At 43.7% G+C, this 27,940-nt stretch overlaps 1 protein-coding gene across 1 annotated transcript in view; it reads left to right on the forward strand.

The window, feature by feature from the left end:
* Nucleotides 1–27,940, forward strand: part of USHBP1 (USH1 protein network component harmonin binding protein 1) — a 186,082-nt gene that overhangs the window by 34,576 nt on the left and 123,566 nt on the right. The window contains exon 2 of the mRNA XM_075825295.1: nucleotides 17,721–17,833. The gene's annotated coding sequence lies outside the window, so the exon portion shown is untranslated. The remainder of the gene's footprint in view (nucleotides 1–17,720; nucleotides 17,834–27,940) is intronic.

Consider the following 27,940-nt stretch of genomic DNA (forward strand, 5'->3'; position numbering starts at 1 on the left):
CACCGACTGAAAGGGTGACCTAGGTCACCAGACAGGTTACATCTAATCTGGTCACACGATGCGGCCATATGGCCTAGCCCCTCACAATGAGAACCCTTCTGCACAGTGCAGCTTGCGCTCAAGTGTGAGGGGTCGCCACACCGGTGACACAGCTTCGGCTGCCCCTGGTAGAAGACAAGGATTTGACCTCTTCCCAAGAAAGCAGATGATGGTATGTGGGACACCGTCTGCCCCAGACACTTAAGTTTTACCATAAACGTCCAGGCTCCTGACTAGTTGCCAAACTCATCGCAGTTGTTCCGTGGCTTCTCTGCTACCTCACCATATCTTCCCAACCAGGTCATGATATCCACACAGGAATGCGATTTGTTACGGGTAAGAACGGTCACTTTCCTGAGACCATTCTGGTGAGAGATTGCTTGCGCAGCAAACCCTCGCCAGCCGGGCTCGCTCTTCACCAGCTCATAGTTCCCCCAGAAGACCTCAAGGCCCCCCGGGTGAACAAAGCTGATGTCAAACTCAGCCGTACCATGAGGATGTATCAAGGCGTAGATGTCACTCGCCTTGAAGCCCATCTCCAGCAGCAGCTCCACCACCCTCCTACGAGGAGGGCATGCATCATTGCCACGCCACTGGAGATGGACCACATTCCTCCTGGCCACAGGTGGCCCGGTTTTGGGAGCGACTACTGATCTCCCCATCTTTCTCGGAAGGCATCCAGACAATACCTATTTATCCAAAAGGATAGGTCCTTCTGCACTCCCCCTATTGTTAGAGTCTGCTTCCCCTCCCTTAAAGCTTCTAAGAGGCGCTGTTGCAAACTGCCGTCCCCGGGCCCAGAAGATGAGGATGGGTGGGCCGGCGGTCCCCCCACCACAACGCCCGCATACAACCTGCCGGGCGCTCTGGTGGAAGGAGCAACCGGCCCGCCACTGGTTGACACCCCCCCCCCACATTATTACAACCCACATTAACATCAATATCTACAACATTACCACCACCAACAATATTACCAACACTACTAACATTACCATTAATATTTACATTTCTACTTACATTCCCCTCCACACTTTTCATACTGGCCAGGCTGGTTATGGAGTTCTTCCTCTTGTCTATGGGCTTTTTATATGTTCTTTTTGTCGTTTTTGGGGTCTCCACATCATCAGGTGCCGCTACTTCTGGGGCGCTGCAAGATAATACAGGCGGCAATCCCCCAGCACCCTCCGCTTCACCGACCTCCATATCTGCTGTGCCACCAATAGGATGTTCGGGAGGAACATCCCCCAGTGCCCACTAAGCCCCTCGCACCTCCACCACCTTGCGGCGATGCGGATGGGGGGCCGCAGGCACAGCTAGAGCCGCTCCAGACACCAAACCACCCCCCCTCCCGTCGGGGGGTGGCCAGGTGTGCCGGAGCCTCTCCTACTGCCACAACTCGGTGCTGCAAGATTTTCTGGTGCGTCCGCTGGCCGAGTCACATGACCAGCGGACTTCCGGTTTTTCAGCGCAACATCCGGTTTCTGGTTACCCCCGCCCACCGGTCTCCGGCTTGCACCAAAGGCCGGCTTCTGAGGTTCCCCATCCGCCGGACACGGGGACACGCCCCCTAATGCCTCGTGGCCGCCTGCACCGCCTCCTTTACAGGAGACAGTGTCCGTCGCCATCTTGGCCACATTGGAAAGAACCAACACTATATTTTTCTGCCCGCTTTCCCGCTCCGACCCCACTGCAGAGGCCGGAGTTGGGGGCTTTGCGGGACTTGCGTCCCGAACCAGGAGGATCTTACCCTGTCCGGGACACAAGAAACTTTGATAGGAATACTTTAATTTAACTGCACCTGTCTTTTTTTTTTTCCTTCGTTTTTAGTCTTTTAATTTTCTTCTTCTTCCTTTTTTTTCCCTCTTCTGGTGGCAGCTCCGAACCGAAGCAGAACCCCTCAAATGAGACTGGGGATTCCTGCTCCTGGATTTGCGTGAGCTGACCCGGGGGGTGCTCACCTTCCGACCCGGAGCCGCACTCCTCCACACACTGGTTATGGGGTATACCTTCCTTCTCTTCTTCACTGCTTTTCTGGGAGGCCTCGGAGTCACTCTCCTCCTGAGTTGGCGTACTTTCCATTCTCTAATTTACTGACATTACGGCAGTCTCCTCCCCCTTCGCTCTTGGGGATCCATTGCCACTTGCGGGGGACGCCATCAGAGGAAACCTCTCGTCATTCTCTAGCTTCTCCCCAAAGAGTCCCCCACCAGCCAGGATCTCCATTCTTTTCTCCTCCACCGCCTTAATTTCCTCCAAAATTTTCTTTACCTGGAGACTGTACCGGGACCTCTTGGCGCCTGATGTTTTTGCGGCTCATCCCCTGGCGACCGCCAGATCTTCCCGCAGCCACCACAGGGACTTACCGAGGTCCCGGTATTCCTCTAGCCGGGAAGATAGGCGGGAACTGAAGTTTCCACCGACTCCCCTGACCGCAGTAGCCCCCACTCCTCGACTGTACTCTGGTCCCTGGGTCGGGCATCTTGGCTTGCTGGGCCTCCACCTGGGCGTACCTCCTTATCCTCCTTCACATCTCTCCTCCTGGCTCCTTCCAGAGCCCCAGCATCAGGGGGGGCCGCACAGATCTTTCCATGGGATGACCTTCTCACCCCTGATGCTGGCTGCACCTTCCCAGCAGGTTGGGAAGACCCTCTACCCCCCGCCTGCATGCTCCAGGGGGTAGACGTCTGAGGATCCATGTATGTATGGAGCCTCCTTCAGGAATGTTTCCTTAGCCTAGGCAGGTGATATGAACCTGGGCTGGTGAAAAAAGGAAACTCCCTGGATCCTGGGTGTGGTCCACACAACACACAGACACAGCAGCAGCACTTGCACACAACCTCCCTCTTCGCTAGTCACTGCTGGTGTGTATGGATCTGCGGTATATTCACTGCTGGTATATATTTATAGGATGTGCGCAGTTTATTCTTTGCTTTGCTACTGTTCCATGTGCCTATTTTTCCAAATATACATATGCGCCTTGCAGTTAAAGGGAATGTGTCGCTAGAAATTATTATTTATTTTTTTGTTTAGTTAAACAATCATTATTTGAGTGATTACACATTATTTGAATTTTTTATAAATTAGATTCTAATTTATAACATTTCCATGTGCTGGTCACTAGAGGGAGCAGTTCCCAAAATTGCAGCAGGGTCAATGTGGTAAAGCAACCTCATTGCTTTATGCTGCAAATTTGGGGTAGATACACTCGCTCTAGTGTCCTCACACAATCCCCCCTCCCTTATTCTGGCTAGTGCCAGGAGAGGGAGGGGGTTGAATCTTCAAACCTCCTACACTGTGTGCTGCCATTTTTTGAGTGAATGCACAGTGTAGGAGGATTAGATACAGTGCTAAGCAGAATGTAGAACACTAACACACACAAACCTAACTTACCTGCTCCTGCCACCGCTGCCGCCTCCGCTCCTATTCCTTGCGCCTTCGCTTCCTTGAACATATGGCCGGAAGCCGCGGCCGGAAGTCATCACCTGACTGTCCAGCAGCAGCTTCTGGTCCACATGAAAATGGCGCCGAATTTCACTCTGCTAAAGAGCTTCGGTTTGGTCTGTGTGGGGGAGCGGCGCATGCGCCGTTCCCACACAGACGGCGTACGCTGCAGTGAATGGAACGGCTCCCGTTCCCATTCTCTATTGGGATGTATGTGCCATATTCCATCTCTGTATGTGTCGTTAATCGACACATACAGAGATGAAAAAAAAATGGCAGCCCCCCTAGAGAAGTAAAAATAAAAAAAATGTAAAAAGTAGAACACAGACACGAACACAAATAAATATATGTATTTTTTTTTTATCATACTAAAAGCAATATGATAAAAAAATAAATTAATTAATGACACCTTCCCTTTAAAGGGGTTGTTCCAAGATTAAATGTTATCCCCTGTCTACAGGATAGGACATAACATGCTGATCGGTGGGGGTCCGACCACTGGGACCCCTACTGATAACTAGAACGGGAGTCCCTTGTACCCCTGAGTGACTGGAGCGGCAGGGTTTGTGCTTGACCTGCAGCGTCATTAACTCATGGTACAAGGGACCCCCACTGATCGGCATGTTAACTCCTATCCTGTAGAGATGGGATAACAATTAGGGTATGTTCACATGGCAACGCCAATTACTTCTGAAATTACGGAGCTGTTTTCAGGCGAAAACAGCTCCTGAATTTCAGACGTTTTGACAAGTGCACGCGTTTTTTCGCGGCGTCTTTTACGGACGTAATTGGAGCTGGTTTTCATTGGAGTCAATGAAAAACTGCTCCAATTACGTCCCAAGAAGTGACATGCACTTCTTTGAGGTGGGTGTCTTTTTACGCGCCGTCTTTTGACAGCGGCGCGTAAAAAAAGCCTGTCTGCACAGAACACCGTAAGACCCATTGAATTCAATGGGCAGATGTTTGCAGACGGTTTGGAGACGTTTTTTCAGGTGTATTTCGAGGCGTAAAATGCCTGAAATACGTCCGTAACATACCCTTAATCTTGGGACGACCCCTTTAACCGGTTAAGGACTAGGCTGTTTTACAGCTAAATGACCAGAGCAAATTTTTCAATTTTGCTATGCGCTTCTTTAGATGACTATAACTCTGCAGGTGAATAAAGTTCATCATTTGACACTCTTTTTAAAGGTCAGATAGGGCTTTGTTTTAGTGGCATTTGTCAGTATATATCATTTTTATTTTTTTCTCTAAAGTGGGCAAAATTGGAAAAAAATGCAAGAATTTAGCAATTGCGTCAGTTTATGCTAGCATTTTTCACACACAGTATGGACCACGGACAAAATTAATCTCCTTTCACATTCTTCCACTTCTCCCGTGCATGGGGATACCAAATATGTGTGCCTTATTCACTGTGCGGGCATGTGCCAGGGCTTGGCATAAAAGGAGGCTTTTTGGCCTTTTCGGTCCAGGAATTTTGCATTTGATTTTATAGCCGCATACTGTTTTCTGGGGGGTGTACTGCTGAAACATTAGAAACACCCCATAAATGACTTCATTCACACAAGTAGACCCCACAAGGTTTCCTTCAAGGGGTTTATCATATTTTTAGACAGTCCAGTTTTCTTCTGAAAGTTTCTTGAATAAGATGGAACAAAATAAAATCAGGGCTTTTTTTTGCAAATGCGTCAGTTTAGGCTAGCATTTTTCACACACGGTATAGACCACAGACAAAATTCATCTCCTTTCACATTCTTCCACTTCTCCCGTGAATGGGGATACCAAATATGTGTGCCTTATTCACTGTGCGGGCATGTGCCAGGGCTTGGCATAAAAGGAGGCTTTTTGGCCTTTTCGGTCCAGGAATTTTGCATTTGATTTTATAGCACCATACTGTTTTCTGGGGGGCCTAATGCTGCTGAAACATTAGAAACACCCCATAAATTACTTCATTCACACAAGTAGACCCCACAAGGTTTCCTTCAAGGGGTTTATCATATTTTTAGAAAGTCCAGTTTTCTTCTGAAAGTTTCTTGAATAAGATGGAACAAAATAAAATTAGCTTTTTTTAGCAAATGCATCAGTTTATGCTAGCATTTTTCACACATAGAATGGACCACGGAAAAAATTCATCCCATTTCACATTCTTCCACTTTTCCCGTGCATGGGGATGCCAAATATGTGTGCTTTATTCACTGTGCGGGCATGTGCCAGGGCTTGGCATAAAAGGAGGCTTTTTGGCCTTTTCGGTCCAGGAATTCTGCATTTGATTTTACAGCAGCATACTGTTTTCTTGGGGGCCTAATGCTGCTGAAACATTGGAAACACCCCATAAATGACTTCATTCACACAAGTAGACCCCACAAGGTTTCCTTCAAGGGGTTTATCATATTTTTAGCAAGTCCAGTTTTCTTCTGAAAGTTTCTTGAATAAGATGGAACAAAATAAAATCAGCTTTTTTTTAGCAAATGCGTCAGTTTATGCTAGCATTTTTCACACACAGTATAGACCACGGACAAAATTAATCTCCTTTCACATTCTTCCACTTCTCCCGTGCATGGGGATACCAAATATGTGTGCCTTATTCACTGTGCGGGCATGTGCCAGGGCTTGGCATAAAAGGAGGCTTTTTGGTCCAGGAATTCTGCATTTGATTTTATTGCAGCATACTGTTTTCTGGGGGGCGTAATGCTGCTGAAACATTAGAATCACCCCATAAATGACTTCATTCACACAAGTAGACCCCACAAGGTTTCCTTCAAGGGGTTTATCATATTTTTAGACAGTCCAGTTTTCTTCTGAAAGTTTCTTGAATAAGATGGAACAAAATAAAATTAGCTTTTTTTTTAACAAATGCGTCAGTTTATGCTAGCATTTTTCACACACAGAATGGACCACGGACAAAATTAATCTCCTTTCACATTCTGCCACTTCTCCTGTGCATGGGGATACCAAAGATGTGTGCTTTATTCACGGGCATGTGCCAGGGCTTGGCATAAAAGGAGGCTTTTTGGCCTTTTCGGTCCAGGAATTCTGCACTTGATTTTATAGCCGCATACTGTTTTCTGGGAGGCCTAATACTGCTGAAACATTAGAAACACCCCATGAATGACTTCATTCACACAAGTAGACCCCACAAGGTTTCCTTCAAGGGGTTTATCATATTTTTAGACTGTCCAGTTTTCTTCTGAAAGTTTCTTGAATAAGATGGATCAAAATAAAATTAGCAATTTTTTAGCAAATGCGTCAGTTTATACCAGCATTTTTCACACACAGTATAGACCACGGCCAAAATTAATCTCCTTTCACATTCTGCCACTTCTCCTGTGCATGGGGATACCAAATATGTGGGCCTTATTATCACATAGAGATGTAGGAGGGCGGACGATAGAAGAAGCTTATTTCACAAATCGCTTTTTTTCAAAGCTGGTTATACAAAACACAACAGAGTTTCTATAACACTTCCAAAATATCTGCTCTTGAAGCAGAAATCCCAAAATATTAACCCCTTCCCTCTTTAGCCACTTTTGACCTTCCTGACAGAGCCTCATTTTTCAAATCTGACATGTGTCACTTTATGTGGTAATAACTCCGGAATGCTTTCACCTATCCAAGCGATTCGGAGATTGTTTTCTCGTGACACATTGGACTTTATGTTACTGGCAAAATTTGCTCGATATGTTCAGTATTTAATTGTGAAAAACACCAAAAATTAGCGAAAAATTTCAAAAATTAGCATTTTTCTCAATTTAAATGTATCTGCTTGTAAGACAGGCAGTTATACCACACAAAATTGTTGCTAATTAACATCACCCATATGTCTACTTTAGATTGGCATCGTTTTTTGACCATCCTTTTATTTTTCTATGACCTCACAAGGCTTAGAACTTTAGCAGCAATTTCTCACATTTTCAAGAAAATTTCAAAAGGCTATTTTTACAGGGGCCAGTTCAGTTGTGAAGTGGTTTTGAGGGCCTTATATATTAGAAACCCCAAAAAAGTCACCCCATTTTAAAAACTTCACCCCTCAAAGTATTCAAAACAGCATTTAGAAAATGTCTTAACCCTTTAAACATTTCACAGGAATTAAAGCAAAGTAGAGGTGAAATTTACAAATTTCATATTTTTCTGCAGAAATACATTTTTAATACAATTTTTTTTATAACACAGAAGGTTTTACCAGAGAAATGCAACTCAATATTTGTTGCCCAGTTTCTGCAGTTTTAGGAAATATTCCACATGTGGCCCTAGCGTGCTACTGGACTGAAGCACCGGCCTCAGAAGCAAAGGAGCACCTAGTGGATTTTGGGGCCTTATTTTTGTTAGAATATATTTTAGGCACCATGTCAGGTTTGAAGGGCTCTTGCGGTGCCAAAACAGTCAAAATCCCCCAAAAGTGACCCCATCTGGGAAACTAGACACCTCAAGGAAATTATCTAGGGGTGTAGTGAGCATTTTGACCGCACAGGTTTTTTACAGAAATTATTGGAAGTAGGCGGTGAAAATTAAAATCAACATTTCTTCAAAGAAAATGTAGGTTTAGCGATTTTTTTTCTCATTTCCACAAGGACTAAAGGAGAAAGAGCACCGCAAAATTTGTAAAGCAATTTCTCCCGAGTAAAACAATACCCCACATGTGGTAATAAACGGTTGTTTGGAGACATGGCGTGGCTGAGAAGGGAAAGAGCACTATTTGGCTTTTGGAGTTCACATTTAGCAGGAATGGTTTGCGGAGGCCATGTCACATTTACAAAGCCCCTGAGGTGACAAAACAGTGAAAACCCCAAACAAGTGACCCCATTTTGGAAACTATACCCCTTGAGGAAATTATCTAGGGGTATAGTGAGCATTTTGACCCCACAGGTTTTTTGCAGAAATTTTTGCAAGTAGGCTGTGAAAATGAAAATCTACATTTTTTCAAATAAAATGTAGGTTTAGCTAATTTTTTTTCATTTCCACAAGGACTGAAGGAGAAAAATCACCATAAAATTTGTACAGAAATTTCTCCCGAGTAAAACAGTACCCCACATGTGGTAATAAACGGCTGTTTGGACACACGGCGAGGCTGAGAAGGGAAAGAGCGCCATTTGGCTTTTGGAGCTCAAGTTTAGCAGGAATGGTTTGCGGAGGCCATGTCACATTTACAAAGCCCCTGAGGGGATAAAACAGTGGAAACCCCCAACAAGTGACCCCATTTTGGAAACAACACCCATTGAGGAAATTATCTAGGGGTATAGTGAGCGATTTGACACCACAGTTTTTTTGCAGAAATTATTGGAAGTAGGCCCTGAAAATAATAATCTACATTTTTTCAAAGAAAATGTAGGTTTAGCTAATTTTTTCTCATTTCCAGAAGGACTAAAGGAGAAAAAGCACCACAAAATTTGTAAAGCAATTTCTCCCGAGTAAAACAATACCCCACATGTGGTAATAAACGGCTGTTTGGACACACGGCAGGGCTTAGAAGGGAAAGAGCACTATTTGACTTTTTGAGATCACATTTAGCAGGAATGATTTGCGGAGGCCATGTCACATTTGCAAAGCCCCTGAGGGGACAAAACAATGAAAACGCCCAAAAAGGGACTCCATTTAGGAAACTACACCTCTTGAGGAATGCATCTAGGGGTGTAGTGAGCATTTTGACCCCACAGATGTTTCATAGAATTTATTAGAATTGGGCAGTGAAAATAAAAACAGTCCTTTTTCTTCAATAAGACGTAGCTTTAGCGCAAATTTTTTCATTTTCTCAACAAATAAAGGAAAAAAAGAACCCAACATTTGTAAAGCTATTTCTCCCGAGTACGGCAATACCCCATATGTGGTCATAAACTGCTGTTTGGGCACACGGCAGGGCTCAGATGGGAAGGACCGCCATTTGGAGTGCAGATGTTGCTGGATTGGTTTCTGGGCGCCTGTGGGCCCAAAACAGTGGAAACCCCCCAGAAGTGACCCCATTTTGGAAACTACACCCCTCAATGCATTTACCAAGGGGTGTAGTAAGCATTTTAACCCTGCAGGTGTTTTGTAGAAATTAGTGTGCACTTGATGTTGCAGAGTGAAAATGGGATTTTTTTCCATAGATATGCCAATATGTGGTGCCCGGCTTGTGCCACCATAACAAGACAGCTCTCTAATTATTATGCGGTGTTTCCCGGTTTTAGAAACACCCTACATGTGGCCCTAATCTCTTGTCTGGACATATGACAGGGCTCAGAAGTGAAGAGTACCATGCGGAGTGGAGGCCTAATTTGGCGATTTACAAAGTATTGGTTCACAACTGCAGAGGCTCAGATGTGAAATAATAAAAAGAAACCCCTGAGAAGTGACCCCATTATGGAAACTGCACCCCTCAATGCATTTATTAAGAGGTGTAGTGAGCATTTTCACCCCACAGGTCTTTTCCATAAATGAATGCACTGCGGATGGTGCAAATTAAAAAAAAATTTTTTTCCCTAGATATGCCATTCAGTGGCAAATATGTCATGCCCAGCTTATGACGCTGGAGACACACACCCCAAAAATTGTTAAAAGGGTTCTCCCGGGTATGACGGTGCCATATATGTTGAAGGAAACTGCTGTTTGGGCACGCTGTAGGGTTCAGGGCCGAGGGAGCACCATTTGGCTTTTGGAGAGCGGATTTTGCTTGGTACTATATTTGTTTGAGTATTGCTTGTGTTTTATAATGTGGGGGTACATGTAAGCGGGGCGGAGTATATAAGGGGCATAGTCAGGTGGTATAAAAAAATAAAAATAATCCATAGATGTGTGTTACGCTGTGAAGCAATCCTTTCTGCACAGGCCGGTGTCGCACTGATAAATGGTGTCATTTCTTATCCCCCTTTTGGTCCACACTCCGCGCCTTTGTAGTTTGGGGAATTTTGCTGGGAAAGTGTTGTCCTGGTATAATACGGGCACCGTCGCTTCCAGCAGATATGTTTGGGCCCTCCCCTTCCTGGTTCCCTAATTTTAGGTCCTTGATAAATCGCCTCTTGAAACAGAAGAAATGTTCCCCTCGGGCACAACTGCATATTTTTTTATTTCCTGACTTATTGGAGCCATAACTAATTTTATTTTTCATAGACGTATCGATATGAAGGCTGGTTTGTTGCGGGACGAGCTGTAGTTTTTATTGGTACCATTTTGGGGTACATGCAACTTTTTGATCACCTTTTATCCTATTTTTTGGGATGCCAGGTAAACAAAAAAACGCAATTCTGGCACAGCTTTTTTTGTTTTTTTTATACAGCGTTCACCACGTATTATAAACTACATGTTAACTTTATTCTGCGGGTCAGTACGATTCCGGCGATACCTAATTTATAGCACTTTTTTATGTTTTACAACTTTTTGCACAATAAAATTACTTTTGTAAAAAGAATGTATTTTTTCTGTCGCCAAGTTGTGAGAACCATAACGTTTTAATTTTTTTGTCGACGGAGCTGTATGAGGGCTTGTTTTTTGCGGGACGAGCTATAGTTTTTATAGGTACCATTTTTGGATACGTGCGACTTTTTGATCACTTTTTATTGTAATATTTGTAGGGCAAAGTGACCAAAAAACAGAAACTCTGGTAACGTTTTTTACGTTTTTTTTTACGCTGTTCACCGCGTGCAATAAATAATATAATATTTTGATACCTCCGGTCGTTACGGTCGTGGCGATACTAAATACATATGGTTTATTATTATTTTTCAATAATAAAGGACTTGATAAGAGTAAAAGGGGGACTGTGTGTTATTTGATTACTTGAAACTTTTATTGTTTTCAAACTTTTATTTTTTGCACTTTTTTTTACACTTTTTTATACTTTTTTTACACTTTTTCTCAAGTCCCACTAGGGGACTTGAAGGTCCAACGGTCAGATTTTTTTTTTTCTAATACATTGCACTACCTATGTAGTGCAATGTATTAGATCTGTCAGTCATTCACTGACAGCAAGCCGTTTAGGCTTCGCCTCCCGGCGGGGCCTAAATCGGCTTCCGTAATGGCAGAGCAGGAGACCATTGTGTCTCCTGTTGCCATAACAGCAGTCGCCAGTCCCGATTGCCTGTCAGGGCTGGCGATCTGCTTGTAACCGCTACGATGCAGCAATCGCTTTCGATTGCTGCATCGAAGTGGTTAATGGCAGGGATCGGAGCTAGCTCCGGTTCCTGCCGTTACAGGTGGATGTCAGCTGTACAGTACAGCTGACCTCCACCGCTGATGACGCCGGATCAGCTCCTGACCCGGCGCCATCTTGCCGGCAGCTACGGAAGCCGATCAGGCTCCGCCGCCGGGCGGATCTTGACCGGCTTCGGTGCTAGGCAGACCGGGAGGCCAGTATTAGGCCTCCGGTTGCCATTGCAGCCAACGGAACCCCGGCAATTTCATTGCTGGGGCTCCGATGAGCTGCAAACACCTTAAGTGCAGCGATCGCGTTTGAGCGCTGCACTTAAGGGGTTAATGGCGGGGATCGAAGCTAATTTCGGTCCCCGCCGTTACAGTCGGATGTCAGCTGTAAGATACAGCTGAGATCCGGTGATGATGGCACCGACTCAGCTTCTGAGCTGGTGCCAAACGTTTGACGTACATGTACGGCATTTTGCGGGAAGTCAATGCTTTCCATGTCGTACATGTACGTCAAATGTCGGGAAGGGGTTAATCTAGGGGTATAATGGGAATTTATTTTTTGGGGTTTTCTAAAATAAGAAATTGCAGGTTTATGCAAATGGAGCTATCCAGCAGATGAACTTTAGAAAACATGCAAACATGACATCCACCCCCCACCCATTCCCTCCCTCACCCTTGGAGTAAAATCAGGGGAAAAATAAAAAAGTAATGTAGGGCAAATATATTTTCAACAAATTAACTAAAATCTAATAATGCAGAACAGTGTGGTATTTTTTAAAACATGGCTCAATGCACAGGCCTGGTTGCGAGGGACATGAGGGACAGAAATATCGGGAATCTTTGCGGTGCCCGTCTTTTCTGCAGATGCGGCACTTTTTCTGGGGGTTGCTTCTGGTTGGTGTTGGGGGAATCCGACTGATGAAGTGTCTTTCAGTCAGTCGCGTGACATCCTCAGACTGGGGGCATTCTCTGGTGTCCTGAACATCAAAAATGAGGCCTTCAATAATTTTCTCCTGGAAATCCAGGTATGTGTCTCTGCCTCTGTTTTTTTTGCAGAGCACAAATGAGTTGTGGATAACCACCTGTAACAAATAAATGGCCACTATTTTGTACCAGGTTTTTGTTTTTCGCTTTACTAAATAGGGCTGTAAAACCTGGTCGCTTAAATCCACCCCCCCCATGTACTTGTTATATTCGGACACGCTCACTGGTTTGTGTTTGTGCTTGTCCGATGTTGCCCCTCTTTCCCTCACTGCCACTGTTCCTGCGGTATGAATCGTGCTTAGCACATACACGTCTTTGCGATCCCTGAACTTGACCGCCAGCAATTCCTCAGATGCATAAGCACAGGAGTCCCCCTTTACCATGCGCTTCCCCATTAATTGCTGTGGAAAACCAATTCGTTTTTTGCGCATGGTACCACATGCCCCAGTCCTTGCAGCATGCAAATGCCTAAACAGGGGCACACTGGAATAAAAATTGTCGCAGTACAGGTGGTACCCCTTGTGAAGCAGAGGCTGCATTATCTCCCACACAATTTTGCTGCTGGTGGAAAGATCAGGCGGGCATCCAGGAACATTTATTGAGCGGTCCCGCCCTTCATAAATCCTGAAGGCGGTGGTATATCCTGACCCGCTTTCGCACCGTTTATAAAGCTTAACGCCATATCTTGCCCTTTTGGAAGGTAGATATTGGCGAAAGCTAAGTCTGCCATGGAAGGTGAGGAGGGATTCGTCCACACTTACATTCTGCTCAGGGGTGTAGAGTTGCAGAAATAAATTATTCAGGGAATTTATTAGCGGTCTTATTTTGAACAACCGATCCCGGTTTGCATCGGTACTTGGGGGGGCCTGTGCGTTGTCGTTGAAGTGGAGGAACGTCATTATTGTCTCATAACGAGACCTGGGCATTACTGCAGAATATACTGGGGTGGCTTGGGCGGGTCTTGTTGACCAGTAAGACCTAATGGAGGGCTTTTTGACAATACCCATATTTAGAGTGAGCCCCAAATATTTTTTTAATTCCTGCAAATTGGTGGGTGTCCAATCTCTGGCATGGGTGGATGAAGGTTTCTGCCTTATATATTGAGTGGTATATAAATATGTTTCGTGGACAATCTGATTTAGGATGTCGTCCGTTATAAATAAATGGAAGTAATCCATTTGGACAAAATTTGTACTTGTCCACGGTTATGCCAGGAGTGGCAGTAAATCCGTGGATTCTAGGCCCAAAAGATGGGGCAGGTGCCCATACAAGAGCCTGGACTGGAGGGACCAGGCTGTCCCGTGCTACAGCGCTACTTGGCCCTGCGCTTTCATGTTCTGCAGTTTCAACTGCATCAGGGACAACGTCCCCTGAAGATGAACCTGAAGTGACGCTGTCATCATCACTGCCCAAAACAGGTTCCATCTCTGACGCCATCTCTGATGCGGTCTCCGACTCAGACCACAGCATGGCGTATGCCTCCTCGGCGCTAAACAACTTCCTCGCCATAACGTCACTAACACTAACACTAACTAAACCAATTTTTTTTTTTATAAAACACACAAACTAACTGGTGTATAGATCTACACTACCGCTAACAAAAAAATAAACCGCTATTGCTATATATATTATATATATGTGGATATATATATAATTATATACTCCCTACCTGCCTATTCTAATAGAATAAAAGAAAGAAAGGTAGATAGATAGAAAAAAAGATAGCTGGATAGATAGATAGATTGTATAGATAGATAGAAATCTATCTATACAGAGAATGTTTTATAGTGTAACTGTATTTTTTTTCACTGTATTCTTCTGGCAGCAATTCTCTCGAGTCTCTTCTTCTCCTCAAACTGAAACAATGTGTGAGGAGAAGAAAAGAGGCAGGAGATTTACTGCCAGAAAAGTAAAAATAAAACAAATGTGGTCGCTGTGATACAGTGAAGGAAATAAGTATTTGATCCCTTGCTGATTTAGTAAGTTTGCCCACTGTCAAAGACATGAACAGTCTAGAATTTTTAGGCTAGGTTAATTTTACCAGTGAGAGATAGATTATATAAAAAAAAACACAGAAAATCACATAGTCAAAATTATATATATTTATTTGCATTGTGCACAGAGAAATAAGTATTTAATCCCTTTGGCAAACAAGACTTAATACTTGGTGGCAAAACCCTTGTTGGCAAGCACAGCAGTCAGACGTTTTTTGTAGTTGATGATGAGGTTTACACACATGTTAGATGGAATTTTGGCCCACTCCTCTTTGCAGATCATCTGTAAATCATTAAGATTTCGAGGCTGTCGCTTGGCAACTCGAATCTTCAGCTCCCTCCATAAGTTTTCGATGGGATTAAGGTCTGGAGACTGGCTATGCCACTCCATGACCTTAATGTGCTTCTTTTTGAGCCACTTCTTTGTTGCCTTGGCTGTATGTTTCGGGTCATTGTCGTGCTGGAAGACCCAGCCACGAGCCATTTTTAATGTCCTGGTGGAGGGAAGGAGGTTGTCACTCAGGATTTGACGGTACATGGCTCCATCCATTCTCCCATTGATGCGGTGAAGTAGTCCTGTGCCCTTAGCAGAGAAACACCCCCAAAACAATGTTTCCACCTCCATGCTTGACAGTGGGGACGGTGTTCTTTGGGTCATAGGCAGCATTTCTCTTCCTCCAAATACGGCGAGTTGAGTTAATGCCAAAGAGCTCAATTTTAGTCTCATCTGACCACAGCACCTTCTCCCAATCACTCTCAGAATCATCCAGATGTTCATTTGCAAACTTCAGACGGGCCTGTACATGTGCCTTCTTGAGCAGGGGGACCTTGTGGGTACTGCAGGATTTTAATCCATTATGGCGTAATGTGTTACCAATGGTTTTCTTGGTGACTGTGGTCCCAGCTGCCTTGAGATCAATAACAAGTTCCCCACGTGTAGTTTTCAGCTAAGCTCTCACCTTCCTCAGGATCAAGGATACCCCACAAGTTGAGATTTTGCATGGACCCCCAGATCGATGTCGATTGACAGTCATTTTGTATGTCTTCCATTTTCTTACTATTGCACCAACAGTTGTCTCCTTCTCACCCAGCGTCTTACTTATGGTTTTGTAGCCCATTCCAGCCTTGTGCAGGTCTATGATCTTGTCCCTGACATCCTTAGAAAGCTCTTTGGTCTTGCCCATGTTGTAGAGGTTAGAGTCAGACTGATTAATTGAGTCTGTGGACAGGAGTCTTTTATACAGGTAACCATGTAAGACAGCTGTCTTTAATGCAGGCACCAAGTTAATTTGGAGCGTGTAACTGGTCTGGAGGAGGCTGAACTCTTAATGGTTGGTAGGGGATCAAATACTTATTTCTCAGTGCACAATGCAAATAAATATATATAATTTTGACAATGTGATTTTCTGTTTTTTTTTAAATATAATCTATCTCTCACTGGTAAAATTAACCTAGCCTAAAAATTCTAGACTGTTCATGTCTTTGACAGTGGGCAAACTTACAAAGTCAACAAGGGATCAAATACTTATTTCCTTCACTGTAGGTTTTCACAGCGACCACATGTTCAGGGACCATCAGATTGGTCCCTTATACTCTGCCCAGTGCCCAGAGCTGTTGGTAACAGCCAGGGCACAGAGCTGTGTGCACGCGATCGCGCGTGCACAGTCTCTGAAGTGCAGCCGTAATTAGTCTATACGGCGGACTTCAGAGACCCTGACCGCTGGCCGTATATATACAGCCAGCGGTCGGGAACCTGTTAAGGCCTGAATATGCACTGAATAGTTCCCAGATTATATCACTGGCTTGATGATTAGATTCATTCCTAGTCTGGTCTGTGTAGTTTAAATTTACAAATATTACGGATTGGTTGTAAAGATCCAACAGACATGGACAGATAGAAAGTGCAGTATGCTTTACTATACTGACCCTAAAGATCCATTAAAGGGGCCCTGACACAAGTTTGAATGCTGACATTGTTGTTTCATTTTTATGTTTGCATTTTGGATACACTTTGCCATTTTACTAGTACTTATAGCTGGGGTAACATAGGGAGAAACATCTTCTGAAGGGACGCCGTGAAAAGGTGCCGCCATGAAAACTACCCTGAACGGCCGCTGTAAAAACATTATACGGCAGTAGTTAAAGGGTTAATAAAGGTTATTTCCATTATTAGGAATTATGTGAATAAAACAATTCAATACCTTCTTTTAGTAGTGTGGAGAATAGGGTTAGTTGCCTTCTAGGCAAATTGTGTTTTGTCATAAAATTTACCTGCCTTCTACTAGGGGAAAGATTTTTGTTTTTCTTTATCATTTATTTTTTGTTTATTGTATTAGACAATAGAATATAGTGACACAAAAACAAATACTTAAAAAAAAAATGCTTTTATTTTGCAAAAGTAGTAAAACAAAAATTATATAAGTTTGGTATCGCCGTAATTGTAACGATGCGCAGAATAAAGTTATTATGTAATTTATATGAGACGGTAAACGGTGTAAATTTAAGACACGAAAAGGAATGGCAAAATTGCTTTTTCTTTCCATTACCCCATAAAAAAATAAACGTTAATCAATAAATTATGTGTACTCCAAAATGGTGCCATTAAAAAAAAAATACAACTAGTCCCACAAAAACACACCCCCAGACAACTATGTCTACTGGAAAATAAAAAAGTTATGGCTTATGAAATGTAACGTTAAAAAAACTGAAAAAAAATCGCTGGTCATTAAATGGGTATTTCCAGAATTAAAAATGATCACCTATCCACAGAATAGGTGATCGTTTTTTGATCACTGTAGGCCCTGCTGCTGGGAACCCCACCAATCGCGAGAATGAAGGTCCCAAACCCCCTGCTCCTCCTCACTGCTCGACCGCAGTGGGTAGGACATTAAATGTTCGACGGTCGAACATGCGCGGTGCTCGGCCAATAATTTTTAAAATAGGACTACCCCTTTAAGGCCTCAAATATGCTAGACGCTAAAGGGAGACCATACAGGAATGGTCACAATCCGTAACAAAATTATGGTGTTTAGCTGATTTTTATGTATTTTATGTTTGCAAGAAGATACTGGTGGGTTATAATATGTTCGTGAGAATACAACAAATTAAAACGAACAAGCTCCATGCCAGAATTTACAATGTGTTCTCCCTCAGGAAGCCCTTGCTATGAAATGAATGTCCCTGTCTCCAGATCACGTCCTGTTTCCTCTTCTTGTTTCCAGTTTGTTACATGCGCCTGGCTACGTTGGATGGTCTGGATAGTAGTGGTAAGTGAGACTGTTCATATGCCTACTCCTTAATAAGCCTGATAGATCAACTCTGTTGTCAACCTGTAAAAATTATTTGTTGTTTAACCGGTGAATAACTATTCTTATTAAGATGTAATCATTTATAGACTGGAATAGATAATTGTGGTTTGTTTTGATGCAGAGTTTCCTCTTCCCTAAAGGGGGTTTAGGGAAGACTCATTTCCGATAATTGCCCTGTGTAAACAGGGGAATGATCAGCAGATGAACTGGCAAACGCTTGACCATCTGCTGGTCGTATCATTTTAAAAAAGTGAAATATTATCGTGTCGGTAGGACATCTCCCTGTGTAAACAGGGAGACGCGCTGCCGACATGATGATAATGTATGGGGACGAGTGATCAGAGTAATAACCGATCATCCCCATCCATAGAAACGTGTGACAGGAGCAAGCGAGCGCCGATCAACGTTGTCTCGTTGATCGGCACTTGCTGCACCAGCCACTTTTCGGCCGGTGTAAAAGGGCCTTTATTCTCCACCATAACCGAGTATGTGATATAACCTTTCTTATTTCTGTAATCTAATCACGCACTATTTTTTACATGTTTAAAAAATGGAGATAAAGAATTAAAAAAAAGTTATCCTTTATAACGTTTTCAATGGCTACATGCACAATAATACATCACTGCAAATTTTGAGCTTGTATGTTTTAGTTTTCCTTTACATTTTTGAATATGTGGTTATACTTAGTTGTTTGTCAGGCTCACTGTATACAGAGGCAAATATAATATAACAAAGCAGGATATTGGATTTTCCTGTTTCTTGTATCATTTAACCACTCCCTATGAACCTCTACTGGGCTGTGTAAATGTGTGCACAATTCTCTATTAACGTAGAATACAATCCAGCATTTAGAAAAGAACCAGTCATAATACACACACAAATAATTTATATGTGTAAAAACAACAGTATCTTAATAGAATTCTAAGGCCCTGTTCACACTGAGTTTATTTTGCAGGCAGAAAAATCTGCCTCAAAATTCCTTCAGGATTTTTGAGGCAGATTTTGACCTACCTGCAATTTGTTACCGTGATTTTCACCCACGGCCATTGAGCGCTGCAGGCACAAAACGCTGCGAAAACCGCTTTCTCTGCCTCCCATTGATATAAAAACCGCGACAAAAAAGAGCATGGCGCGCCTTTTTTACCGCGAGTAGCTAAAATCTGCCACGGAAAAAAAATCGCCTCTACATCCCATTTTTTTTTAGTCAAAATCAGCTTAAAAAAAACTCTTGATGAACTGGGCCTAAATTTAACCTCTCCACAGAACAGACTATTCTAGGATAAATATTGGCAGGGCCCTTATTGACTTTAATGAGGTCTGTCAATGTTTAATGCCAAGAATAGCGCTGCAGACTGCCCAAAGGAAACCCTGACGGATCCTATTAATGGAGCAATTTCACTATACAAATGAATATATGTCATGATGTATATAAATTCTATACAGCATATCCTTATATGATGTGTTGGCATGGAGGGCATCTGTAACATGCATAATTTATTTGCTTCAAAGGAGTCTGATAACACATCACATGGAGCTGCCAACTGACTGAGAGAGCTTTCTGAGGAGAGTGACTTTTTATATAAGATAATTAGCAAGAAAAAGTTAAGGACCATTTTTATACCTGTGCCCCACTCCTTTTTACTATTAAGAGGTTATTCACACTAACTACTTAATCAGCGTGTGACGAACTTTTTTTTAACGGCTGTTACACGGCTGCATTAAAATCAATGCACATCTATGGGGCTATTCACGTGGCCGTTGTTTTAGTGGACCATGTGAACGGCACGTGAAAAAATAGGACATGTCCTATTTTTGCCCGTTTTCATTGATCCCGGAATAGTCTATGAGGGATCCGTGTAAACGGGTCCCGCATGGAAGCAAATCGGCCATGAAAAAGGCATGCGGTGCTGCTTACCACGTGCGGCGAAAAACGCAAAAGAATACACCCTTAGGGCTTGTTTACATGAGCGTGATATACGTGCGTGCGACGAGCGTGCTTTTCACACGTGTCGTGCGCACCTATATTAGTCTATGGGGGCATGCAGACAGTCCGTGAGTTTTGCTCAGCGTGAGTCCGCTGAAAAAACTCACGACATGTCCTATCTTTGTGCGCTGTTCGCGCATCACGCACCCATTGAAGTCAATGGGTGCGTGAAAACCACGCATGCCGCACGGAAGCACTTCCGTGCGAACTGCGTGATACGCGCAACAGCTGTCAAATTCTGAATGTAAACAGAAAAGCACCACGTGCTTTTCTGTTTACAAACATCCAAACGGAGTGTCATAATGATGGCGGCTGCGAGAAAATCTCGCAGCCGCGCATCATACGCTGATGACACATGGAGCTGTTAAGTGCCTTTTGCGCACGCAAGGCGCCAGTTCTTTTGCGTGCGCAAAACGCACACGCTCGTGTAAATCAGGCCTTATGTGAATACACCCTTATCGAAAAAAGACTACAGAATCATGGACAGTTCTGTAGACTTTGACAAACTCTGCACAGGATGTAATTTGCGTAGAGTTCTCTTTAACCCCTTCATGACCGGAGGTGTTTTAGACCTTGCTGCTCAGAGCAAAATGTAATCTTTTGGAATGCTGCATTCTAAGGCCTTATTCACATGAACGTGTTAAACGTCCGTGTGTCAGCCGTTGAAACAACGGCCATCACATGGACCTATATAATTCACTGTGGCCGTCCACGCGGCCGTTGTGTGAAGGGTCCGTGAGAAAATAGTACATGTCCTATTTTTTCACGTTTCACGCATCCCTCCATAGACTGTACTCTATGGGGGATGCGTGATATCGATTCCCGCAGTGCAGAGCACGGATGCCGTTTTTCACGTCCGAGATGCGCACCGCCTGTGTGAATCTAGCCTCACAGACACGCAGTTCTGCTGCAGTGTTTGGCTACGTTTTGCCAAAAAGGATCCGAAAGCAAGATTGATTTCAATGGGAGGTCAGAGACGAAACCTCTGAACCCGCATACCACTTTTTTACAGCGAGCGGCTAAAAGCCGTCGTGGAAAAAAACCCGCCTCCGCCTCTCATTGAAATCAATGGGAGGCGGTTTCAGACAGTTTTGGCGCTGATCCTGATGCGGTTTCTGTGTCAAAATCAGTGCCAAAAAACATTTGTGTGAACTGGGCAAAAACTGAGCAAAAAACTGCATCAAAACTGCAAGTGTCATCCTGGCCTAAGGCTTGAATCACATATGCAGTTTTTGTGGTAGTTTTTTATGCATTTTTTTGTGCCAAAACGAGTGGATCCAAAAAGAAGGAAAAGTATAAAGGAGAGGCTGAAACTTCTCCTATCTTTTATATTCATTCCTGTATACCAGCATCGTTGAATTCACGCACAGTGCTTTGCTGTGTTTTTCATGGAATTTTAACCCCTTCCTGACATCCGCTGCATATATACGGCGCTGTCGGGAAGGTGTTCCCACAAACCGCAGTACAGTTACGTCGCGGTGATGGTGCGGGCTCAGAAGCAGAGCCGGCACCATCACCGCGGGGTGACTGCTGTATTATACCGCTGGCATCCTGTAACTGCCAGGACCGGAGCTATTCTCCGATCCGGCCGAGTAACCCCTCAGATGCTGCGCTCAATAGACCGACAACCCGTCCCTCAAAAAATAATCCCTGACACAGCTTTGTCCACGCAAAAATAAAAAGTTATGGGTCTTAAAATATGACGACACAGAAAACAAATGATTTTATAAAAAAAGTGATTTTATTGTTCAAAAGCTGCAATACATAAAAAAAAACTATAAATTAGGTATCGCCGTAATCATATCGACCCGCAGAATAAAGTTAACATGTCATTTATGGCGCTCTGTGGATGGCGAAAAAACCCCAATAAAACGCTATTCCAGAATTACGTGTTTTTGGTAATTTCCTATACCAAAAATATACCAAAAAATGAAATAAAAAGTGATCAAAAAGTCGTATGTGTTCCAAAATGGTACCAATAAAATCTACAGCCCGTCTCGCAAAAAACGAGCCTGCACACAGCTCCATCAACCGAAAAATAAAAAAGTTATGGCACTAGTAATGCGGTGATGAAAAAACAACTCTATGCGCCCCAGTATTTAGGAACTAGGAAGGGAAGGGACATAGCACATCCGCTGGAAGCAAGGGCTCCCATATTATACCAGCGCAAAACTTTCCCAGCAAAATTTCCCAAACTGCAAAGGAGAAAAAGTCCCCAAAAGGTGCAGAGTGTTACAAAAGGGGGATAAGAAAGAAAACAGTTTATCAGTGTGACACCGACCTGCGCATAACGGATTGGTTCACAGCGTAAGGCTGGGTTCACACGACCTATTTTCAGACGTAAACGAGGCGTATTATGCCTCGTTTTACGTCTGAAAATAGGGCTCCAATACGTCGGCAAACATCTGCCCATTCATTTGAATGGGTTTGCCGACGTATTGTGCAGACGACCTGTAATTTACGCGTCGTCGTTTGACAGCTGTCAAACGACGACGCGTAAATGGACTGCCTCAGCAAAGAAGTGCAGGACACTTCTTTGCCACGTAATTTGAGCTGTTCTTCATTGAACTCAATGAAGCACAGCTCAAGATTTACGAGCGTCTCAGACGGCTCACAAAATGCGAGGAGGAGCATTTACGTGTGAAACGAGGCAGCTGTTTTCTCTTGAAAACAGTCTGTCTTTTCACACGTAAATGACAGCTAGCGTGTGCACATACCCTAACACACATTTATGGATAATTTTATTATTTACCCCATTATTATACCCTCTTATTATGCCCTGATGTACTCCACACAGATTACATATGTCCCCACATTATAAACTGAAATACCAGTAAAAATCAAACAAAACTACCAAGCAAAATCCATGCTCAAAATGGCGGTCTTTCCCTTCTTAGCCCTACAGTGTGCCCAAACAGCAATTTATGTCCACAAGTAAGGCATTACCACACCCGGGAGAACCCGCTTAACAATTTATGGGGTAAGATTCTCCAGTGGCACAAGCTGGGCACAACTTATTGTGCGGTGAATAGGAAGATCAGTGGAAAAATTGCAATTTTCACTTTGCATCATCCACTGCGTATTTATTTCTGAAAAACAAATGCAACATGGCGTCTGCAAACCATTCCAGCAAAATCTACACTCCAAAAGTTAAATACCACTCCTTTTCTTCTGAATGCTCCCATATATGTAAACAGACAATTATAACCACATATGGGATGTTACTGTACTTGGGAGAAATTGCTTTACAAATGTTGTAGTGCTTTTTTCTTCTTTATTCCTTGTGAAAATGAAGAATGTTGATCTAAAACTACATCTTATTGGAAAAAAAATTTTTTTGCATTTTCACTGCTTAATTCTAATTAATTCAGCAAAAAACCTTTGGGATCAAAATTCTCACTATATCCCTAGATGATTCCTCAGGGGGTGCAGTTTCCCAAATGGAGTCACTTTTGGGGTGTTTCCACCGTACTAGTACTACAGGGGCTCAGCAAATGTGACATCGCGCCCAGAAACCATTCCAGAATCCAAATGGTGCTCCTTCCCTTCTGAGCCCTACCGTGTGTCCAAACAGCAGTTTATGACCACATATCGGGTATGGTTTTACTCGGGAGAAATTGCTTTGCAAAAGTTGCGGTGCTTTTTCTCCTTCAATCTTTGTGGAAATGAAAAAACATTTGCTAAACCCACATTTTCTTTGAAATAATGTAGATTTTTATTTTCACGGCCTACTTCCAATAACTTCTGTAAAACACCTGTGGGGTCAAAATGCTCACTATACCCCTAGAGAATTTCCTCAAGGGGTGTAGTTTCCAAAATGTGGTCACTTGTTGGGAATTTCCACTATCTTGTCCCCTCAGGGTCTTTGCAAATGCGACATGGCCTCCGCAAACCATTCCTGCTAAATTTGAGTTCCAAGAGCCAAATGGCGCTCTTTCCCTTCTAAGCCCTGCTGTGTGTCCAAACAGCCGTTTATGACCACATGTCGGGAGAAATTGCTCTACAAATGTTGTGGTGCTTTTTCTCCTTTAGTCCTTTTGGAAATGAAAAAAATTTAGCTAAACCTACATTTTATTTGAAAAAATTTCGATTTTCATGGCCTACTTCCAAAAATTTCTGCAAAAAAACTGTTGGGTCAAAATGCTTACTATACCCCTAAATAAATTCCTTGAGGGGTGTAGCTTCCCAAATGGGGTCACTTTTGGGGGGTTTCCACTGTTTTGGTACCACAAGATCTCTTCAAATACTGACATGGTGCCTAAAATATATTCTGATAGAAAGGAGGCTCCAAAATGCACTAGGTGCTCCTTTGCTTCGGAAGCCTGTGCTTCAGTCCAGTAGCGCACTTGAGCCACATGTGGGATATTTCCTAAAACTGCAGAACCTGGCCATAAAATATTGAGTTGCGTTTCTCTGGACTGCACAAAGACTTTTTGTGAAACATAAGGATTTCCTATAATAAACATGTCAGGAGCGGTGACAGATTCTCTATAAATCTAGTAACTCACAGGTGACGACTTCTCAGAATCTGGTAACTTTTTTCCTCTTTTCTGCTCCATCTGGTCCAGACTTCATGTCGACTTCTCCAGGCCATGACCCATTTCTGCAGAATTCACCACTCAGATGTCTTCTGTTTCTCATTTTTCAACATTTCTACACCTATAAATGAAGATAAATTTATCATGGTGCCACACACTGTGCCTCTAAATATAAGTTGTGTCAAACACTGTAAAGTAAAGCATCACATGCACAAAGGCCCTTGTAGATAGCGTCACACACACACCCCCTGTAGATATCGTCACACACACCCCCTGTAGATGTCGTCACACACACAGCCCCTGTAGATAGCGTCACACGCACAGCCCCTGTAGATAGCGTCACACGCACACCCCCTGTAGATAGCGTCACACACACACAGCCCCTGTTGATAGCGTCACACGCACACCCCCTGTAGATAGCGTCACACACACACACCCCCTGTAGATAGCGCCACACACAGCTCCCTGTAGAGAGCGTGACACAAACAGGCCCTGTAGATGGCGTCACACACACATCCCCCTGTAGATAGTGCCACACACATCCCCCTGTAGATAGCATCACACACAGCCCGCTGTAGATAGCATCACACACAGCCCCCTGTAGATAGCGTCACACACAGACCCCTGTAGATAGCGTCACACACACACCCCTGTAGATAGCACCACACAAACACCCACATGTAGATAGCATCACACACAGCCCCTATAGATAGCGCCACACACCCACTGTAGATAGCGCCACACACAGCCCCATGTAGATAGCGTCACACAAACAGGCCCTGTAGATAGCATCACACACAACCCCCTGTAGATAGCGTCACACACATCCCCCTGTAGATAGCGCCCTACACAGACCCCTGTAGATAGCGCCACACACAGACCCCTGTAGATAGCGCCACACACAGACCCCTGTAGATAGCGTCACACACATCCCCCTGTAGATAGCGCCACACACAGACCCCTGTAGATAGCATCACACACAGACCCCTGTAGATAGCATCACACACAGCCCCCTGTAGATAGCGCCACACACACAGCCCCCTGTAGATAGCGCCACACACACAGCCCCCTGTAGATAGCGTCACACACACAGCCCCCTGTAGATAGCGTCATACACATCCGCCTGTAGATAGAGCCACACACATCCCCCTGTAGATAGAGCCACACACAGACCCCTGTAGATAGCGCCACACACTGCAGTGATGAAGGGAGGGAGTGATGGAGGGAGTGATGGAGGGATGAAGGGAGTGATGGAGGGATGAAGGGAGTGATGGAGGGATGAAGGGAGTGATGGAGGGATGAAGGGAGGGAGTGAGTGATGGAGGGATGAAGGGAAGGAGGGAGTGAGTGATGAAGGGAGTGAGTGATGAAGGGAGGGGGTAATGGAGGGATGAATTGATGAAGGGATGTGGGTTTGGAAAAGCACTCCCCAGCCTGGGGCTCTGTGTAAAGACCTGACTGGCGGGCGGGCCTTCTCCCCTGCAGATATTCTGCTTCTTCACTGTGGTAGAAGGACCTGATTGGTGGGCGTGGTCAAATGGGCATGACCTCATCAAAGGTCATTTAGCCTACTGTTCGGAGAACTTTTATGTAGAGAAGCGTAGCTTTCACTATCCCGGCCAAGCCTGCCCTGAATTGCTCTCCCTGCACCTTCTCCCCATCGCTGCAGTGACAGTTAGCAGCGCCGAACCGCCCATATGATTATCCGCCATTGCATATGGGGGATGTTAATTAGTGACTATTTTGTGTGGTATAACTATCTGTCTTACAAGCAAATACATTTAAGTTTAGAAAATGCAAATTTTTACACTTTTTCGCTAAATTTTGTTGTTTTTCACAATTAAATACTGAATGTATCGACCAAATTTTACCACTAAAGTCCAATGTGTCACGAGAAAACATTCCCAGAATCGCTTGGATAGGTAAAAGCATTCCGAAGTTATTACCACATAAAGTAACACATGTCAGATTTGAAAAATGAGGCTTTGTCAGGAGGGTCAAAAGTGGCCAAAGTGGGAAGGGGTTAATGGCGGTTTTTTTACAGCATTTTGTTATTTTTTTTTTAGTGCAGGCAGATGTTACATTAAAGTCTATAGTGAAATATAAAATGTATAAAATTATAAAATGTAACAAGCGTTTTTTTATCGTGTATTTAGTTCAATTTTTTGGTGGTGCTTTTCATTTTGGCCGGGTTCCCACGTAGCGTAAATGCTGTGGAATTTCTGCAACTCAATTGTGTGTGGAAATTTCAAAACATTTACAGTAGCAGCAAAGTGAATGATTCGATTTGAACAAATCTCATGCACACGCTGCAGAAAAAAACCTGCAGAGAAAGTGCTCATAAATTGACCTGCGGTGCGGAATTTACATAAGCAGCATGTCAATTTATGCTACGGATTTGTTGCTCTTTTGTGACAGAGCCTGTTGTTTAAAGAGGCTCTGTCACCACATTATAAGTGGCCTATCTTCTACATAAGGTGATCGGCGCTGTAATGTAGATTACAGCATGTTTTTTATTTAGAAAAACAATAATTTTTGATGGAGTTACGACCTATTTTAGCTTTATGCTAATGAGTTTCTTAATGCCGAACTTGGCGTGTTTTACTTTTTGACCAAGTGGGCATTGTGGAGAGAAGTGTATGACGCTGACCAATCAGCGTCATACACTTCTCTCCATTCATTTACTCTGCACATAGTGTTCTAGCTAGATCACTATGTGCAGCCACATACACACACACTAACGTTACTCAAGTGTCCTGACAATGAATAGCCAGGATGGGATATGTATACAGAATCCTGATACTTCGCTAACGTTTGTGGTTGATTTACAGCACAGCAGGCGTAGTCTCGGGAGATTAAGCTGTCATTTACAGCGAGACTACGCCTGCTGTGCTGTAAATCAACCACAAACGTTAGCGAAGTGTCAGCATTCTGAATACATATCCCGTCCTGGCTGGAGGTGATGCCTATTCATTGTCAGGACACTTGAGTAACGTTAGTGTGTGTGTATGTGGCTGCACATAGTGATCTAGCTAGAACACTATGTGCAGAATAAATGAATGGAGAGAAGTGTATGATGCTGATTGGTCAGCGTCATACAGTTCTCTCCACAACACCCACTTGGTCAAAAAGTAAAACACGCCCAGTTGGGCATTAAGAAACTCATTAGCATAAAGCTGAAATACGTCGTAACTCCGATCACATTATGTAGAAGATAGACCACGTATAAAGTGGTGACAGAGCCTCTTTAACAACATTGTCAGTTTTATTACCAGTTGGCCCTAGACTATGTTTGGATCATAATTAAAAACCGCATCATGCATGAAATCCCACTCATTAGCACGCTAAACATGATGTGCTCTATCAGTTTGCTGACTGGCCTGGGTTCAGGCAGGAGTCTCTGTGCTTCTGAGGGCCGCCTGTCTGATCTATTGCTGAGAAAGCCTGAGTTTGCAGAGGAGTTTCAGCAGCTGGAGCAGCAGTATGACGCATTTGATCAGTTTGCAGTTGGGCAAGAGGAGTCCATGCAACTAGTAATGCAGC

The sequence above is a fragment of the Rhinoderma darwinii genome, chromosome 1 (genome assembly GCF_050947455.1).
Source record: "Rhinoderma darwinii isolate aRhiDar2 chromosome 1, aRhiDar2.hap1, whole genome shotgun sequence".
NCBI classification, from domain to species: domain Eukaryota; kingdom Metazoa; phylum Chordata; class Amphibia; order Anura; family Rhinodermatidae; genus Rhinoderma; species Rhinoderma darwinii.